Source organism: Triticum dicoccoides, chromosome 7A (genome assembly GCF_002162155.2).
Source record: "Triticum dicoccoides isolate Atlit2015 ecotype Zavitan chromosome 7A, WEW_v2.0, whole genome shotgun sequence".
In the NCBI taxonomy this organism is placed as follows: Eukaryota; Viridiplantae; Streptophyta; class Magnoliopsida; order Poales; family Poaceae; genus Triticum; species Triticum dicoccoides.
Genome location: NC_041392.1, coordinates 621,215,369 through 621,235,476, shown reverse-complemented (window position 1 = coordinate 621,235,476; position 20,108 = coordinate 621,215,369). Strand labels below are relative to the sequence as shown.

Below are 20,108 nucleotides of genomic sequence, written 5' to 3'. Positions count from 1 at the left end.
TAATCATGGGATGAGGAATCTGTTCTCAAGTCACCACTTCTTGAGGATTTACCAAAGCGAACACGTCTTGAGAACTTTTGGAATTTCCTTACGAGCATAGCTAGCTCCTAGCTCAGTTCTTCAAGGGTCACCAAGGCTGCTGTTAGAATCTTCACCATCAGATTTAGACACTGCCTTGGCCTTTAGAGCCCGTGATTTACCATAGCTTGGTCCATAGAGATATCTCTTCTCAGCAAGCTGGAACTCATGAGTGTTTAGTCTCTCGAGGATATCGGTGGGATCAAGTGACTTGTAGTCTCCATGTTCTTATATCATCAATGCCAAGGTACCAAATGAGGAATCAAGCGATCTCAGCAATTTCGTCACCACCTCATGGTCGGTGATATCAGCGGCACCAAGTGCTTGAAGCTCATTTGAGATGTTAGTGAGGCGATCGAAGGCCTGCTGAACATTTTAATTGTCGAGTCTTTTGAAGCAGTTGAAGAGATTTCGAGGAACGTCAACTCGAGAGTCACGCTGTGTTGAGACTCCCTCATTGAACTTGGACAGCCTGTCCCAGATAAGCTTAGTCGTCTCCAAAGCACTCAATCTGCCATACTGCCCTTTGCTCAGATGGCCACATATGATATTCTTCGCTTGAGAGTCGAGTTGCTTGAATCTCTTCACATCAGCAGCGTTGATGGTGGGAGTGACAGAGGGAACACCATTCTCCACAACGTACCAGATATCGTTATCAATTGCCTCAAGATGCATGCGCATCTTATTCTTCCAGTAGGGGTAGTCCGTCCCATCGAAGGTAGGACACCCAGCAGAAACCTTGATCATACCTGCGGTCGACATAACTAAAACTCCAGGCGGTTAAACCAAAATCACACAGAACAAGGGAGTACCTTGCTCTGATACCAATTGAAAGTGCGTTATATCGACTAGAGGGGGGGTGAATAGGCGATTTTTATGAATTCTTCACTGAGGAATTTTAGGGTGAGGAATTTCCTGAGTGAAGAACTAGTTGCAGCGGAATAAGTACTCAGAAGTAAACATAACAGAACATGAGCATGGTATTCATGATGAAATGAAAAACAGGCACAGAGTATAGAAAGCATAAACACAAGATAACACAGGATAACACAGGATGAAGACAAGCAGACTGAAGAAATTGAACTGAGGAAATTGAGAAAGTCTTTAGTCAAAGTATTTAAATAGATATGAACAAGCTCACAACACAGAAATGAGGAAATGAAAGGGTTGAGGAAATGGAACCGGGTAGCTTGGTGAATACAATGATTTGGTAGACCAGTTCCAACTGTTGCGACAGTTGTACGTCTGGTTAGGGAGGCTAGGTATTTAAACCTGAGGGCACACAGTCCCGGACACCCAGTTCTGAACACGCAGTCCAGAACACTCAGTCCTCACTGTATTCCCCTTGAGATAAGGTCACACAGACCTCGCCCAATCACTTGTGGTAAGTCTTCAGGTGACTTCCAAACCTTCACAGACTTGGTCACTCGGCGATCCACAGTTTCCTCTTGGATGCTCTAGACCATAACGCCTAACCGCCTGGAAGATGCACAGTCTTCAAAGGTAACAAGCGTCGGATCCACGCAGGATCAATCTCTTCAGTGATGCTCAATCACTTGGGGTTTGTAGGTGTTTGGGTTTGGGTTTTCCTCACTTGATGATTTTCACTCAAAGTCCTCGAAGGATAGGATGCTCTCAAATGACAAGTGTTAGTTTCTCTCAGAGCAGCCAACTAGCTAGTGGTTGTAGGGGGCGGCTATTTATAACCTAGGGAGTAGCCTGACATGATAAGACATAAATGCCCTTCAATGATATGACCGTTAGGTGGGTAGATATTTTGGGATAGCTGGCGCATAGCACAACAACGGTCGGAATTTTGAGTATCAAATTCCTCAGGGCTATCATGTTCCTCACTATGTAGGCAATCTGCACTGGCGAATTCCTAACTCCTCAGTCAGAACAAATTCCTCAGAGACCAGAAGAACTTCATCTCTGTCATTGAAGAAATTGACTGAACTATATGAGATTTCCAATGGCTTCACTCGAAGGGATTGGTAGGTGTAGGATTTGAGTTGAGCATCACATGGAAAATTTTCCTTTGTATTTCCTCGACCCCCTTTAACAGTACGGTGTTTCCTATGACTCAAGAAAGAGAAAATGAAACAATGAAAACAAAAGTCTTCATGCTTCATGTTCCTCGAATGAATACCAAGTCTTCAGGATTACACCAATTTCTTCACTTTCAAAGTCTTCAGAAAGTCTTCAGAATTTCAAAGTCTTCAGTCGAAGAACTTCATTTTAGGGGTCGACTTTCTCTGTAAATATCAAACTCCTCATAGGCTTATAGACCTGTGTACACTCACAAACGCATCATTCCCTTAACCTATAAGTCTTCAATACACCAAAATCACTAAGGGGCACTAGATGCACTTACAGTTCCTACCGAATTCGCACCCCCATGTGGTAATACTCCATATTGGAGCATAAGGACTAAGACATATTGGTTTTGAAGAAGAATACAACCTTCGAGTGCCACGAAATTTGGGATACCGTCAACCCCATTGGTGATAGAATAAAGATGCATCATTTCACTACAAAGGAAACTGTGAAAAGAAATGTGGTATATCATCAAGGTCATCCGTGATCGTGATCACGGTCATGAGACGAACCAACAAGCATTTCACAGGAAGTAAAAGATCTCGAGGGTGGAAAGTGGCAAGTCTGTGGACAACTTCACATCGAGGTTACCATGATCATTAACTCAGTGAGAAAATTGATGATACTTTGGTTGTATGTCGTTTCCTTCGTGCCGCCTCTCCATGTTATACGTTGATCACGTCTGACATTGAGCAATGCATCAATGTGAAGACTCTCGCTCACAATTTAGGATCTCATCAAGCGATACAAGATGCATGATGAAAGGTTAAATTTAAACTTTAGGGATACCATGGAAGATGAGCACTTGATGCTAACACATGCTTAGTGATTGGCCTTGAGTGCTAGGGGGAGAACTCATATGATGTGTCTGGTAGTGGATCTAGGAAGGAGAAGAGCCAGAGCTCCTCGCATGAGCAAGGTAGGATGAACCCATAGCCCAATATGGAGAAGCCCAAGCAGAAGTTCAATAGGAAGAAAATTCAGTGTCCCAATTGCAATCTGAATGTCAAAACTTGTACAAAGAAAATGTGCTTGTATAGAGGTATGGTCAGGAGTTAATCCTGATGATTAAAACATGTAGCCTGATGGACAAGAATGATAGATGTGTGCATGACACCTCAAATAAAAAGTATACCTCTGCAACAAGGGCAGGAAGGGCATGGCTAGCAATGTATGGTACACTACCGAAAATGTCTTGTTTGACTAGTGTATTATCTCGGGCACTCAACAAACTTTGCCGAGTGCATTGGAAAATACATTTGACGACATATAACAATCGACAAATTCCAAGTTTGCCTAGTGTGTTACACTCGGCAGAGGTTAGTGTTCACTCGACAATACCTACACAATATCGACTTTGAATAGGCCTCTAATGCAAATACGTGGGCATTACGGGCCAACTGAACCAAACACAACATATTGGTTTCAACTAACAATGTAATCCAATTACCTCCAAAAGCAATGAAACTCATCGGCTTTTTTTGGAATCAAGGAACTAAAAACGTTTCTATATAGATGTGAGATGACTTCAAAACACAACATCAAATACACATGCAAACTTCATCTATGAAAATGCTAGGGCCTATCTTTATTCCATATAAATCCCATAATTTTTTCAAGGATTCCATTTCTTATGAATTTTTCCTATACAATTTTTTTGTAGAATTAGCACACATTTTTTCCTATGGTCTATTTTTCAATGCGACCCCAAAGGGAAAAACATTGAGTCCAACCTCTTGCCTCCTTTCTTTATGTGGTGACAATTGTTCCAAGCACCTAATCCTTTAGGCAATCTCACAAAAAATCCTTTAGGAAAGTTGATGACCCACAAGTGTAGGGGATTTATCGTAGCCTTTTCGATAAGTAAGAGTGTCGAACCCAACAAGGAGCAGAAGGAAATGATAAGCAGTTTTTAGTAAGTTATTCTCTATCAGCATTGAAATTATCGGTAACAAATAGTTTTGTGGTAAGGTAATTTGTAACGAATAACAAGTAATGAAAGTAAATAAGGTGCATCAAGATGGCCCAATCCTTTTTGTAGCAAAGGACAAGCCTAGACAAACTCTTATATAAAGTAAAGCGCTCCCGAGGACACATGGGAATTATCGTCAAGCTAGTTTTCATCACGTTCATATGATTCACGTTCGGTACTTTAATAATTTGATATGTGGATGGACTGGTGCTTGGGTACTGTCCTTACTTGGACAAGCATATCACTTATGATTAACCCCTATTGCAAGCATCTGCAAGTACAATAGTAGTATTAAGGTAAACCTAACCATAGCATGAAAATATGGACCCAAATCAGCCCCTTATGAAGCAACGCATAAACTAGGGTTTAAGCTTCTGTCACTCTAGCAACCCATCATCTACTTATTACTTCCCATGCCTCCCTCTAGGCCCAAACAATGGTGAAGTGTCATGTAGTCGACGTTCACATGACACCACTAGAGGGATGAAAACATACATCTCATCAAAATATCGAACGAATACAAAATTCACATGACTACTTATAGCAAGACTTCTCCCATGTCCTCGGGAACAAACGTAACTACTCACAAATAATATTCATGTTCATAATCAGGGGGTATTAATATGCATAATGGATCTGAACGTATGATCTTCCACCAAGTAAACCAACTAGCATCAACTATAAGGAGTAATCAACACTACTAGCAACCCACATGTACCAATCTGAGGTTTGGATACAAAGATTGGATACAAGAGATGAACTAGGGTTTGAGATGAGATGGTGCTGGTGAAGATGTTGATGGAGATTGCCCCCTCCCAATGAGAGGATCGTTGGTGATGACGATGGTGATGATTTCCCCCTCCTGGAGGGAAGTTTCCCTGGCAGAACAGCTCCGTCGGAGCCCTAGATTGGTTCCGCCAAGGTTCCACCTCGTGGCGGCGGAGTTTTGTCCCGTGAGCTTGCTTATGATTTTTCCCCGACGAAAGACTCCATATAGCCAAAGATGGCATTGGAGGGCTACCAGGGGGTGACGGTGTCCTGGACTAGGGGGTACTCACCAAGTCGTCTCCTGATCTATTAGATTGGGCCGAGGCCCCCCATGGCCGTATACTCATGGGCCAGTTCGAACAGCTGCCGCATACAAGGAAGATTCCACAAAGACTTGGCGATCAAGACAAGGACTTCTCCCCACCGGCGTATTCGGCTAGGACTCTTGTTAACCTAGGCCTCTGGTGCATTATATAAACCAGGGCCAGGCTAGTCGATAGAATATACAACTTCATCATACAACAATCATACCATAGGCTAGATTCTAGGGTTTAGCCTCCTTGATCTCGTGGTAGATCTACTCTTGTACTACCCATATCATCAATATTAATCAAGCAGGACATAGGGTTTTACCTCCATCAAGAGGGCCCGAACCTGGGTAAAACATCATGTTCCCTGCCTCCTGTTACCATCCGGCCTAGACGCACAATTCGGGACCCACTACCCGAGATCCGCCGGTTTTGACACCGACAGGGGGCCCACGAGGCAGGGGGCGCGCCCAGGGGGGTAGGGCTCGCCTCCACCCTCGTGGACGGTGGGTGGCCCCCTCTGGTACTTCTTTCGCCCAATTTTTTTTAGAGTGAATTCCATTTTTTACCTTGTAGTTGTACATTTGTGACACATATTACCCTATTTAGCGGAACTTTTATCGAAATGTCAGATTTTGGAGACTTTTAACACGGTTTTACCCCAGTTTTACATTTTGTCTGTTTATGGTCGATAGGATCGGCATGTTGCGTCATTGATTTGTAAAAAAAAACTGTAAGGATCGGAGGGCATCATTGGCGATCTTGTCCAAGCTTCTCTTGTCTATCTATTCCACTCCTTGTGGCCGTCCACATGTTTTTGGATACAGGGCGTCACCTCACACCTTACCTGATGGACACGCATCAAAAAACAAGGGTCCAAAGATTTCAAAAGGGGTATTCTAGACGAATTTTCACTCGAAGGGGTAATTAGTGTCACAAATGTATAAATATGGGGTAAAAAGTGGAATTCACTCTTTTTTTATATATTCTGAAAATAATTCCCGTGGAGTTTCAGGACTTTTGGAGATGTGCAGAATAGGTCTCTAATATTTGCTCCTTTTCCAGCCCAGAATTCCAGCTGCCGGCATTCCCCCTCTTCATGTAAACCTTGTAAAATAAGAGATAATAGGCATAAGTATCATGAGATAATGTGTAATAACAGCCCATACTGCAATAATTATCAATATAAAAGCATGATGCAAAATGGACGTATCAACTCCCCCAAGCTTAGACCTCGCTTGTCCTCAAGCGAAAGCCGATATCGATAAATATGTCCACATGTTTAGAGATAGAGGTGTTGATAAAATAAAATACGAACATGAGGGCATCATGATCATTCTTAGAACAACAACATATATATATATGTGTGTGTGTGTGTGTGTGTGTTGTGATATGATCTCCCATGCTAAAGTAACAATTCATTCACATACTCAAGTATGAATCAGAAACTTCATTGAATACTAACAAAATATAATCTCAGTCATTGAAGCAATTGCAATTTATCATAACATAGGAAAGAGTCAATATAAGAGCTTCTCAGAAAGTCCACATACTCAACCATCTTTTAGTCTTTCACAATTGCTAACACTCACGCGATATTTATGGTTATGAAGTTTTAATCAGACACAGAGAAAGAGAGGGGCTTATAGTTTTGCCTCCCAACGTTTTACCTCAAGGGTAATGTCAACAATAATAGTTCATGAAAACCCACATCTAATTAGCCATATATATCATGATCTTTCCAACACATTGTGCTTGCCAAAGGATAAAATGTAAAAAGGAAAGGTGAAGATCACCATGACTCTTTGCATGAAGTATAAGACAAAAATAAAAGATAGGCCCTTCGCAGAGGGAAGCAGAGGTTGTCATGTGCTTTTATGGTTGGATGCACGAAATCTTAATGCAAAAGAACGTCACTTTGTATTGCCACTTGTGATATGGACCTTTATTATGCAGTATGTCGCTTTTATTTCTTCCACATCACAAGATCGTATAAAGCTTATTTTCTCCACACTAATAAGTCATGCATATTTAGAGAGCAATTCTTATTGTTTGCAACAATGACAACTTACTTGAGGGATCTTACTCAACCCATAGGTAGATATGGTGGACTCTCATGGCAAAACTGGGTTTAGGGATATTTGGAAGCACAAGTAGTATTTCTACTTGGTGCAAAGAAATTGGCTAGCAAGAGAGGGAAAGGCAAGCTCAACATGTTGGATGATCCATGACAATATAATTTATCTCGGATATAAGAAAACATAACCCATTACGTTGTCTTCCTTGTCCAACATCAAATCTTTAGCATATCATACTTTAATGAGTGCTCACAATTATAAAAGATGTCCAAGATAGTATATTTATATGTGAAAATCTCTCTTTCTTTACTACTTCCTATTAATTGCAACAATGACCAAAACTATGTTTGTCAACTTTCAACAACTTTTATTCATCATACTCTTTATATGTGAAGTCATTACTCTCCATAAGATCCATATGATCTCTTTATTTCTTTTTATTTCTTCTCTTTTATTCTATTCCCTCAAGATCATAGCAAAATAATCAAGCCCTTGACTCAACACTAAACTTTATTATATATAGCTCACAGACTCGATTACATAGAAGGATCATAAAGCAAAACTCACAACTAGATCCTACTAAAACTTTATTCTACTAGATCAAGATATTACCAAAAGGATCGAACTAAGAAAAACGGAAAAGATAAAAGTGATGGTGATACGATACCGGGGCACTCCCCCAAGCTTGGTAGTTGCCAAGGGGAATGCCATACCCCCGTGTTTATGTCTCCTTCTTCAGGGGGTGGTGATGTGATATTTTTGGCGATGATGCCCCTCAGGATACGATTCTCTTCTTCAAGCTTATTGACTTGCTGCTTAAGGTCCATTATTTCCTTACGGAGCTTGCCCGTGACGGCTAAAGCTCCCTTCACCCAAGGATGTTGCATAGCTGCGGGAGAACAAGTAACACTCTTTTTCATATTTTCATAAGAAAGAAATCTAACATTGGAAGGGATGACCGAGTTTGGAATAGCCGAACTCTGTAGTTCCCCCATAGTGAACCCCGCTCGGAAACGAGAAGTAACTTCTTCATCCTCCTCCATGGCATCTATCCTTTTCAAATCGGCCTCCATCTCTTCCTCAGTTGATGGCCCAAAGTGGTCAGCATTGTTGTTTGCTCTTGGCCCCGTGATTCGTCTCCGTCATATCTACTTTTCCAAACACTTTTGCCCTTGTTTTGGACTCTAACTTGCATGATTTGAATGGAACTAACCCGGACTGACGTTGTTTTCAGCAGAATTCCTATGGTGTTATTTATGTGCAGAAACAAAAGTTCTCGGAATGACCTGAAACTTCACGGAACATCTTTTCGGAAATAATAAAAAATCCTTGCAAAATATGAAGACCAGGGGGCCCACCACCTGTCCACGAGGGTGGGGGGCCGCGCCCCCTACCTCGTGGGCCCCTTGGAGCTCCTCCGACCTCAACTTCAACTCTATATATTTTCTTTCAGGGAGAAAAAAATCAGAGAGAAGAATTCATCGTGTTTTACGAGCCCTAAAACCTCTCGGGAGGGCTGATTTGGAGTCCGTTCGAGGCTCCGGAGAGGGGAATCCGTCGTCATCGTCATCATCAACCATCCTCCATCACCAATTTCATGATGCTCACCGCCGTGCATGAGTAATTCCTTCGTAAGCTTGCTGGACGGTGATGGGTTGGATGAGATTTATCATGTAATCGAGTTAGTTTTGTTAGGGTTTGATCCCTGGTATCCATTATGTTCTGAGATTGATGTTGCTATGACTTTGCTATGATTAATGCTTGTCACTAGGGCCCGAGTGCCATGATTTCAGATCTGAACCTATTATGTTTTCATTAATATATGAGAGTTCTTGATCCTATCTTGCAAGTCTATAGTCACCTATGATGTGTTATGATTCGTTAACCCCGAAGTTACAATAATTGGGATACTTACCGGTGATGACCGTAGTTTGAGGAGTTCATGTATTCACTATGTGCTAATGCTTTGTTCCGGTACTCTATTAAAAGGAGGCCTTAATATCCCTTAGTTTCCATTAGGACCCCGCTGCCACGGGAGGGTAGGACAAAAGATGTCATGCAAGTTCTTTTCCATAAGCACGTATGACTATATTTGGAATACATGCCTACATTACATTGATGAATTGGAGCTAGTTCTGTGTCACCCCAGGTTATGACTGTTACATGATGAACCGCATCCGGCATAATTCTCCATCACTGATCCATTGCCTACGAGATTTCCATATATTGTTCTTCGCTTATTTACTTTTCCGTTGCTATTGCTATCATCACTACAAAATACCAAAAACATTACTATTGCTATCATTACCTTTTGCTACCGTTACCACTACTATCATATTACTTTCCTACTAAATACTTTGCTGCAGATATTAAGTTTCTAGGTGTGGTTGAATTGACAACTCAACTGCTAATACTTGAGAATATTCTTTGGCTCCCCTTGTGTCGAATCAATAAATTTGGGTTGAATACTCTACCCTCAAAAACTCTTGCGATCCCCTATACTTGTGGGTTATCAAGACTATTTTCTGGCGCCGTTGCCGGGGAGAATAGCTCTATTCTTTGAGTCACTTGGGATTTATATCTGCTTATCATTATGAAGAACTTGAGAGATCCAAAAACCAAGATTTATCCCTCAACTACGAGGGGGAGGTAAGGAACTGCCATCTAGCTCTGCACTTGATTCACCTTCTGTTTTGAGTAAGCTTGCGACACCTAAACCTGCTTTTGTTATTTTTTTTGATATGTCGTATGTTATTGATGATGCCACTTCTGCTATGCATGATACTTATGATGAAACTACTTCTATGCTTGATACTACTGTGCCACTTGGTGAATTTCTTGATGAACAACTTGCTAGGGTTAGAGAGAATGAAAATATTGAATCTGATAATATTGATGAAAGTGATGATGAAGACTCACCTGTTATTCCTGAGGGTTATGTTTTTGAAAAAGAAGTTGCTCTAGCTATTTTAGCTTGCAAAGATAGATACGAACTTAAGAGGTTATTAGCTAAATGGAATAAGCAATCTCTAAATGCTAGGATGAAACCTGACCCTGCTTTTGCTACTTCACCTATCTGTGTTACTGATAAGGATTATGAATTCTTTGTTGATCCAGATATAATTACTTTGGTTGAATCTGATCATTTTCATGGCTATGGAATCTGAAACTGTTGTGGCACATCTGACTAAATTAAATGATATAGCCACCCTGTTCACTAATGACAAGAGAACTCGCTACTTTTATATCCTTAAAATATTTCCGTTCTCATTAAAGGGTGATGCTAAGATATGGTTTAATTCTCTTGATCCTGATTGTGAGTCCTCAGGATATGATTTATTGCTTCTCTGCTAAATATTTCCCTGCTCATAAGAAACAAGCTGCTTTAAGGGGTATATATAATTTTGTGCAAATTGAAGAAGAGAGTCTCCCGGCCCACAAGCTTGGGGGAGGCTTCTCAAGTTACTTAATGCTTTGCCTGACCATCCTCTTAAGAAAAATGAAATACTTGATATCTTTTATAATGGACTAACCGATGCTTCTAGAGATTACCTGGATAGTTGTGCTGGTTCTGTTTTCAGGGAAAGAACACCGGATGAAGCTGAAATTCTATTGAATAATATGTTGACAAATGAAAATAATTGGAAACTTCCTGAGCCTCTTCCTAAACCAACTCCGAAGAAGAGGAGTGTTCTATTTCTCAGTCCCGAAGATATGCAAGAGGCAAAGAAATCTATGAAAGAAAAGGGTATTAAAGCTGAAGATGTTAAGAATTTACCTCCTATTAAAGAAATACATGGTCTTAATTTACCGCCCGTTGAAGAAACATATGATCTTAATCCATTAACTATTTAAGAAACTCATGCTCTTGATAACCCGACACAGGTAGTAAAGGTAAATTCTCTCTATCGATATGATAAAGCTGAAATCCCATTTACTAAATTTGCTAGCCCATGCTTAGATGAGTTTGATAAATTTATGGCTAAGCAAGAAGATTTTAATGCTTATTTTGGTAGACAATTGAAATACAATTCAAATATGCTTGAACACTTGGGTGATTATATGGCTAATGTCAAAGGTGAACTTAAACTTATTAGTGAACATGCTGTAAGGGCATATTTATCCCTAAGGTGTTTTGGTGATTGATGACAATGCTTTTGCGGACTAATCGTGTGTCTTGAGTTTCCCAGGCGTTTCATTGCTAGGCACAAGACGGTTTGGTGTCCCTCGAAGACTATTGAAGACGTCGTTTTTCTTTGTTTCTTTTTGGTGGATTTGAGTCATAGGAAAGCCATACTATTAAGAGGGGGTCTGCGTCGGAAAGGTTCGGGTGGAATCATCATGTTCACGTTTTCTTCCTTGTCCCCTCCTTTCCTCTGCACTTTGGAGCATCCTCCATTTATCCTCTTTGCCTTGTCCTGGCTGCTGTTGATGGGCTTGCGGTAGTACTGCTCCCTGGAGAGCGGTAGTACCGCAGGCACCCGCGGTAGTACCGTACTACGGTGCAGTAGTACCGCAGGTGCCCATGGTGGTACCGCTCCTCTGGAGCTGTAGTACCGTGGCCCCCAGGCCAAGTACCGCTCCATTGCGAGAGTAGGGGCGCATGTAATTTTTTACATCCGCGCCACCGCGGTAGTACCGCATCCCTTGCACGGTAGTACCGTGCGCGGCCTGGCTTAGCTGCAAGGCGGTAGTACCGCTCCTCTGCGGTAGTACTGTGCCGGATTTTTGCTTCGTCCGTTTTCCAGCGGAAGTAGGCACAGATGTATTTTTATCCATGCTCTTCCCAGGCTAGGGGTTTCCTGCCTTGCGGTAGTACCGCAAGGGGGAGCGGTAGTACCGCGCCTGCGGCAGTACCGTCCTCAGCCCTTGTGCTACAGGTGTGCCCTAGCTACTGCTGCTGCTGCGGTAGTACCGCGGTTCCTCACGGTAGTACCGCATGGCCTTGCGGTAGTACCGCTTGTCAGGAGCGGAAGTACCGCATGGCCTTGCGGTAGTACCGCTGGTCTGGGGCGGTAGTACCGCTGGTCGCGGGCTGGTAGGTGGATAATGGTTGGATTTTTGTCCTCAGCTATAAAAGGGGTGTCTTCTTCCTCTAGTTGACCATCTCTTCCAACCCTAAGCTCCATTGTTTCTCCAAGCTCCATTTTTGCCCGATCTCACTCCCTAGCCAATCAAACTTGTTGATTTGCTCGGTAGTGGTTGAGAAGGCCCCGATCTGCACTTCCACCAAGAGAAATTTGATTCCCCCCACTAATCCCTTGCGGATCTTGTTACTCTTGGGTGTTTGAGCACCCTAGACGGTTGAGGTCACCGTGGAGCCATAGTCCATTGTGGTGAAGCTTTGTGGTGTCGTTGGGAGCCTCCAATTGAGTTGTGGAGTTTGCCCCAACCTTGTTTGTAAAGGTTCGATCACCGCCTCCAAGGGCACCAATAGTGGAATCACAGCATCTCGCATTGTGTGAGGGCGTGAGGAGAATACGGTGGCCCTAGTGGCTTGTTGGGGATAATTGTGCCTCCACACCGCTCCAACGGAGACGTACTTCCCCTCAAAGGGAAGGAACTTCGGTAACACATCCTCGTCTCCACCGGCTCCACTCTTGGTTATCTCATGCCTTTACTTGTGCAAGCTTATTTGTGATATATCTATTGCTTGCTTGTGTACTTATCTTTGTTACGTCATATAGGTTGCTCACTTAGTTGCATATCTAGACAACCTACTTTGATGCAAAGTTGAAATTGTTAAAGAAAAGCTAAAAATTATTTGTTGCCTATTCACCCCCCTCTAGTCAACTATATTGATCCTTTCAATTGGTATCAGAGCCTCGTCTCTTTATTAAGGACTTTACCGTTCAAAGAGTATGGTTGAAGTCGTAGAAGGTGAGGAGGAGCACTCTGGTGCAAATCTGATATCTTCTACGGGAGATGGGGGAACCGTGGTCTCTCGTGAGGAGTTCAATGTGGCGTTGGACACATTGAAAACCTCCATCACGACCGAGGTCAAAAGCATGTTAAAGATTTCTTAGAAGAGCTTAAACTTTCCACCACACCGTTGAAAGTGAGTGATCCCGCCAACAAGGTGACAGATGCTACCTCCGACAAGGGGGAAGCTACTAGCAAGAAAGCCCTTCTTACTAGTGGTAAGAGTGGCACCATCTTTGCCCATGTGGAACCTCCACTTGTATATGGTGGACCTCTCCCTTCCACTCATTTGAATCATGTCGGGCCGGCCCCTAAGATTGAGAAGAATGTTGAATTTGACTCTTGGTTCTATCATTTTAAGCATCATTTAAATCATGTGAACTCTAACCTTTGGAGAATCATTGAAGAAGGTTTCTATCCGCATGACCGAAGCAACTTCACTCCTAGAGAAGCCGTGGATAATCAATTCAATGAGAATGCTCTCTTCATCATTCAAGAAGCTATCCCACCCGAAGACCTTCGTCATCTCCGGCCTTACTCCTTGGCCAAAGATGCTTGGCGCCAAGTGGTTTCCCTCTATCGGGGAAGCGCAAGCATTCAACGCTCCAACTATGAAGTGGTGCAAGATGAAGCCGATGAGTTTGCAATGAAAGAAGATGAAGAATCTCGTGAGCTCTATCGGAGGGTAACCAAACTCGCGGTATCGCTCCGAGATCATGGAAGCAAGGACACGGATGACAATTGGATCAAGCGCAAATTCCTCAAGGCAATGATGCCCTACCACAAAGCCATGCCCTCCGTAATTCGTCAAAGGCCGGACTTCCACACCTTGTCCTCAAGTGATGTGTTGGATGAGTTCGTTGCTATGAGCATCTTGGACAAGACCGCCGACAATGCGATACTTCGCTCTCAAAGAGTAAAGAAACCCAACCTTGCTCTAAAGGCCAAGGTTAGTATGGAGGAAGAGGACGAAGAGGAAGAAGAGGAGAGCAACCTCGAACATACGAAGTATGCCTATCATGAACACATGGCCCTTGCTTCAAGGCAATTTTGGAGCAAGAAGAACTCAAGGCCCAACTTCAACAAGAACAATTCAAGTGGCACAAAGGGCAAGCAACGATTGAGGACTTGTTTCAATTGTGGCAATGTAAGCCACTTTGTTGTGGAGTGCCCTTGTGAGAAGAGGGAAGACAATGGTGGCAAGCTCATCCGAAAGGACAAGGCCAAGTCGTTCCCCAACAAGAGCAATTTCACCAAGAAGACCCCTCCTAAGGCATTGGTGGTACAAGAAGAGTACAATGAGGATGATGACGATGATGAATATGGTGAATCGGTTGCCATGGCCTCCGTTGCCATTGCAACGACTCCACGGGTGTCTCTCTTCGACTCACCCAATGAGAGCATCACCGCCAAGTGCCTCATGGCTAAAGCCACCAACAAGGTAACCCCCCAACATCAAAACTACCATCATTAATCATCCTTCTTCGACAGATAGCATTGATAAACATGAGGGAACTAATGTGGAGGTGAATGAGTTTGAGGCCTTTATGGGTAAACTCAAGGGTAAATCCAAGAATCACTTTGTTGCTCTCTTGGAACAACTTGGTGAAGCCAATGACATGATCGAGGCTCAAGAAGATACCATCTCTAAGATGGAGGGGCATAGTCGTGACTATGCCGATGAGATTTCGGATCTTTCCAATGCTCTTGAGGAAGAGCGTGGTCTTCGTTTGGCTCTTGAGGAGTCTCACAACGATGATCATGCTAAATTAAAGAAAGATCTTGATCATGCGCTTGTTGTTTCTCGTGTGCTAAACTCCGAGAAGGCAAAGCTTGGGGTTGATCTTGCTTGACTCAAATAGGAGTTTGACATTCTCGACAAGGCTCACAAAGTCTTGAAGGGTGTTCATGCTACCCTCAAGGAGTCTCATGATCAACTCCAAGTGAAGCTAACAAAGGAGAAAGCCACTTTTCCTCGTATGGTGTTAATGGATAATGCAAATGCTACTAACCCTTGTTGTGAGCATGTGCATCTTATTGAGGAGAATGTTAAGTTGAAGGAGCAACTTGAGAAAGGCCTTGTGTCATGCATACAAGGTGAGAAGAACCTAAACGACCTTTTGAGAAATCAAAAGGGAGTTGTGGCCAAGGAGGGGATTGGGTTCGCACCCAACCCCAAGAACAATAAGAAGGATAACAAGACCAAACGACCTCCTCCTCTCAAGCAAACGTTTGTGAAGGAGGGAGAGAGTGCTTCCAAGGAGAAGAAGAACAATGCGAAGGGTGGCGGTGTCAAAAAGGGCAATGCCACCCCTCCCAACGAAGCCGGCGACTTTAATCCTTCTTATGTGTTATGTCGTGCTAGTGATGGGCATGTCTATGCCAAATTTGTTGGTTCTCCTCATGAGTACATTGAATGGTCTATTTGGGTTCCCAAGACCCTTGTTACTAACATCAAAGGACCCATTATAAAATGGGTACCTAAAACCAAGAATTGATCTCTTGTAGTTGTTTGCTTCCGGTGGGGGATCATGGTTGCTCGATAGTGGAGCTACAAATCATATGACCGGAAGCAAGGACTTGGTGGTGGACATGCACAAGATTCCATCTATGCCCACCAATGTCGAGTGGGGTGATGCCTCATCTTCTAAGGTATTGGGACTTGGCAAGGTTGTCATCTCTCATGATCTCACGATCAAGAAGGTCATGCTTGTTGAGTCCCTTGCATACAATTTACTTTCCGTTCGTCAACTTGCAATCATGGGCTTTGCCACTTTCTTTGATATTGATACCGTGGCCCTCTTGTGGAGAAAGACTCTTAAAGTAGCCTTTGTTGGGCATGTCGAGAACGGTCTATATATGATTAACTTTTCGGAGCGACCCACTAAGACCGCGACATGCCTAATGGCTAAAGTTGATGTGGGATGGCTTTGGCATCGGCGTTTAGCCCATGTCAATATGAGATCTTTGCAAAGTCTTCTCAAGGGGGACCATGTCCATGGACTAACGAATGTTAGTTTTGCTAAAGATCGTGCTTGCAGGGCTTGTATCGAAGGAAAGCTTCATGAGAAGGCTCACCCTCCCACGACTATCATTTACTCAAAGAGGCCTTTGGAGCTCCTTCACTTGGATCTCTTTGGGCCTCCATCCTTTGATAGTATTGGGGGTAGGAAGTATTGCTTGGTGATTGTGGATGACTACTCAAGATATACTTGGGTGTATTTCTTCAAGAGGAAGAGCGAGAGCCAACAAACCATCATTGACTTTGCAAATGAAGCACAACGTCAACACAATGCAAAGATCTTGACAATAAGAAGTGACAACGGCACCAAGTTCAAGAACTACACCTTGGATGAGTTTCTTAGTGATGAGGGGATCAATCATCAATATTCCGCACCTTACACCCCTCAACAAAATGGTGTTGCGAGAGGAAGAAACGGACATTGATGGATGCGGCAAGGACCATGATGGCGGAGTTCAAGTCTCCATACAACTTTTGGGCTGAAGCCATCAACACCGCGTGTCATGCATCCAATCGGCTCTACCTCCGCAAGGGCTTGAACAAGACTCCATATGAGATACTCACCGGTAACAAGCCCAACCTTAAGTACTTTCGGGTGTTTGGGTGTAAGTGTTTCATTCTCAAGAAAGGTGTTCGGTTGTCTAAATTTGAGGCTAGAGCTTATGAGGGCATATTTGTTGGTTATGCTAGAAACTCTCATGCTTACCGTGTCCTCAATAAATCCACGGGACTTATTGAGGAGACGTGTAACGTGGAGTTTGATGAGAATAACGGCTCCCAAGTGGAGCAAAGTGGCACTTGTGATGTAGGTGATGAAATTCCTCCTCAAGCCATAAGAAGAATGGGTGTTGGTTTTATCCTACCCATTGAGGAACCCCTTGTGGCCGAAGGAGAAGGACAATGCTCCACTCAGGTGGAGCCATCACCAACCCAAGGCCCACACGCTTCCAAAGAACAAAGTGAAGGCCCTCATCCTCATGAACAAGACCAAGGGCAAGATCATGCTCAAGACGGTGTTGACACACCAAGTGATGCCCAAGGTCAAGTTCTCTCCTCCGAGCAAGTTCAAGATCAAGAACAAGCTCAAGACGTCGCTCAAGATGATCAAGTGACCACTCCTCAACTCACCACCGAGGAGGAATTGGAGCGTCGTGCCGCCAAGATTGCTTCCAAGCTCTCCACCAAGGGTCATCTCATGAAGAATGTACTTGGAAGCATTAAAAAGGGTGTAAGCACTCGTAGACAATTGGCAAACTATTGCGAACATCATGCGTTTGTCTCTTGTGTTGAACCCCAAAAGGTATATGAAGCACTCGAAGATCCGGATTGGCTTAATGACATGCATGAAGAACTCAACAACTTCGAGTACAACAAGGTGTGGAGATTGGTGCCAAGGCTAACGGGGAACCACAATGTCATTGGAACCAAGTGGATATTTAAGAACAAGCAAGATGCTCATGGGACCATCATTCGCAACAAGGCAATATTGGTGGCACAGGGCTACTCCCAAGTCGAGGGTATCGACTACGATGAAACCTTTGCTCCCGCTGCTCGCCTTGAATCCATTCGTTTGTTGATTGCTTATGCTTCTCATCACAACTTTAAGTTGCAACAAATGGATGTGAAGAGTGCTTTTCTTAATGGTCCTATTAATGAGTTGGTCTATGTCAAGCAACCCCCCGGGTTCGAGGATCCCTACTTTCTCGATCATGTGTATCAACTCGATAAGGTACTCTATGGGCTTAAAAAAGCCCCACGTGCGTGGTATGACCACCTTACCGAGTTGTTACAAGATCGTGGGTTTGAGTTGGGCTAATCGACCCCACTCTTTTTACTAAGAAGGTCAAAGGGGAGTTGTTTGTATGCCAACTATATGTTGATGACATTATCTTTGGTTCCCCTAACAAAGCTTTCAATGAGGAATTCGCCGCTCTCATGACCTCAAAGTTCAAGATGTCTTCCATGGGAGAGTTGAATTTCTTTCTAGGGTTCGAAGTGAAGCAAAGAAGAGAAGGAACCTTCATCAACCAAGCCAAATACACTCAAGACATGCTCAAGAGATTCAAGCTAAGTGATGTCAAGCCGGCTTTCACTCCAATGCCCACCAAGTGCCAACTTGACATAGATCCCAATGGTAAAGCGGTGGATCAAAAGGTATATCGCTCCATGATTGGATCCTTGCTTTACCTTTGTGCATCTAGACCGGATATCATGTTGAGTGTGGGAATTTGTGCATGGTTTCAAGACGCACCTAAGGAAAGTCACTATGTGGCGGTCAAGCGAATCTTTCAATATTTGGCTCATACCCCAAACTTTGGCTTATGGTACCCAAGAGGAGCAAACTTCAAGCTTGTAGGGTATTCGGACTCCGATTGGGCGGGAGACAAAGTGGATAGGAAGTCCACTTCCGGAGGGTGCCAATTCCTTGGTTGCTCTTTGGTAAGTTGGTCTTCCAAAAAGCAAAGTTGTGTGTCTCTCTCGTCCACCGAAGCAGAGTATGTAGCGGCCGGTAGTTGTTGTGCACAACTCTTATGGATGAGGCAAACTTTAAAGGATTACAGTGTCATTTGTGACAAAGTGCCTCTTTGGTGTGACAATGAAAGTGCCATCAAGATTTCTCTCAACCCGGTGCAACACTTCAAGACGAAGCATATTGAGATTCGGTATCACTTCATCTGGGATCACATTAGGCGAGGGGATAACCTTGCAGATATTTTTCACGAAGCCGTTGGATGAAGCAAGATTTCGCGAGTTAAGGCATGAGCTAAATATCGTTGATTCGAGCAATGTTGCTTGAACCCTTGCACACCCCACCATACTCAACTTGTTGTCTTGTTTAGATGTAGGCATGGACATAGGGGGAGTGTTGTTCTCTCAATGAACTTTCCCTCCCCCCATTATGCATAAATTGATCAAATCTTTCACATTAGCCATTTTTGATGGTACTTGTGCTTCAAAGACAAGTTTTGGTCATGGTCCCAAGGATAATTCTTCGCGGTGCCATACCAATTGACTCAAACATAGGTGGCTCCGGCCACCGCCCTCTCCTTGAAGAGGCAGTGTCTCGTGGTCGTCTCTTGTTGTCGTGTTTTCCCTTCTTCTCTTCGTGTTTGAGTTTGTTTTGTGGTGTTTTGTTTGTGTGAAGTTTCCTCGCGAAGACCTCTCTTTTCTTGTGTTTGGAAAATGCTTCTTCTTGAGCCCACGGTAGTACCGCGGTGAGCCACGGTACTATCGCTCATGGAGTGCATGGTACTACCGCACCTAGTGCGGCGGTAATTTTTTACTACCGCCTGGGAGAGCGGTACTACCACTTCGGTGCGGTTCTTCCACCCAAGCGGTACTACCGCGATGATACGCGGTACTACCGCGCTGTCAGAGGAACGTGGGGGATAAGGACGGGAACAGGGGGGTTCTAACTCCCCCATACCCATTCGTAAGTTTTCCCCACTTCGTCTTTGTCTCTCTCTCGCTCAAGAACGGGGCCGGAGTCCCTCGCCGGATCTTCGTCTCCGGCTGCTCTCCTTGGATTCCGACCGGTGGGATCGTTCCCCACCACTTCCTCTTGCCATGGACCAAGGTTTTTCCCCAAATCCCTCTCTTTCTAGTTGGTTCTCTTGTCTCTAGGTTTTTGGGGAGATGCATGTGTTCTTGAGATTTTAGGCCAAATCTTTGCAAGAGAAGGTTGTAGGAGAGTAGTGTTGCGTAGAAATTATACTTGATATATTGTCCCGTGGTAGATTTGATCAACCGTAGTTCCGCCGTGGTTTCGCGCATCTTCTCAGATTCAAAAGTAGGTTCGGATCTGACGCGATGCGGTACTACCGTGCTTCTGGTGCGGTACTACCGCCCGTTCGGTGCAGTAC

At 43.7% G+C, this 20,108-nt stretch overlaps 1 pseudogene; it reads left to right on the top strand.

Moving 5' to 3' along the window:
* The window catches only part of LOC119333715, a 34,457-nt pseudogene that overhangs the window by 12,668 nt on the left and 1,681 nt on the right, over positions 1-20,108 (top strand).